Source organism: Mastomys coucha, chromosome X (assembly GCF_008632895.1).
Source record: "Mastomys coucha isolate ucsf_1 chromosome X, UCSF_Mcou_1, whole genome shotgun sequence".
NCBI lineage: Eukaryota > Metazoa > Chordata > Mammalia > Rodentia > Muridae > Mastomys > Mastomys coucha.
In genome coordinates, this window is record NC_045030.1 from 41,768,765 (window position 1) to 41,769,614 (window position 850).

Consider the following 850-nt stretch of genomic DNA (forward strand, 5'->3'; position numbering starts at 1 on the left):
TCTCTCTCAAACACACACACACACACACACACACACAGAGTGGGGAGGATCTAAAATTTTTCTTTTCCATTTTCCCTAACCTTCAAGGTTTCTTCAAAGATTAGGGAACACTAACTAATCCATAGATGGCCGAGGGCTTTCACAGAGATAGAACGGGTTGGCTCCAACACAAAAGTCAGATCCTCTGCTTATGGTGGGGGAAACAAAGCAAACAATCAAGTCCCTGTAGTCTTTCATCTGGTCTGCACACAGACCACTTTAGAAGCATATGCCTCAGGAGGGGAGTCCTGGGGCTTTGCTTACATTAGAAGAGCACAAACATTTACAACGCCTCTCTTCTGCCGACAGAACTGCGACAAGGAAGGGCCCCATTCCACAGTTTAAAGACAAACCATCTTCACTCTACAGTCGATTATTTGCGTAAATATGTTTCTGCCCTTAAATACTGGGAGCTTGGGCCCTTGAGTCAAATGATCCAGGTTCAAATCTAACCCACATTGCATTAACTGAGCAAATATGTATTCATACCGTATTAGGCACCAGTGAAAGACCTAAGAAATGATCCTCTCCACGTCCAGTTTGCTGGATCAATGACTTTAACTAGGGTTACTGACAGGAGCACCGTGAAGGGTTACTTCAGGAGTTTAGGGAACTTAAAGGAAATGACACCACTGGAGAAAAAAAAACAGGCCCCCTTCCCCCAGGAATTAACTGCTTATATATTCTAATGGAAGGAAGGGGCCTTGTGTGGGTCTATGAGGCCTAGGGAGTGTCCTGAATGAACTGCTCCCAAATCCCATATACACTGCCTCATGAGCTACTTGTATGCTGCCTCTTGAGCCACTAATGT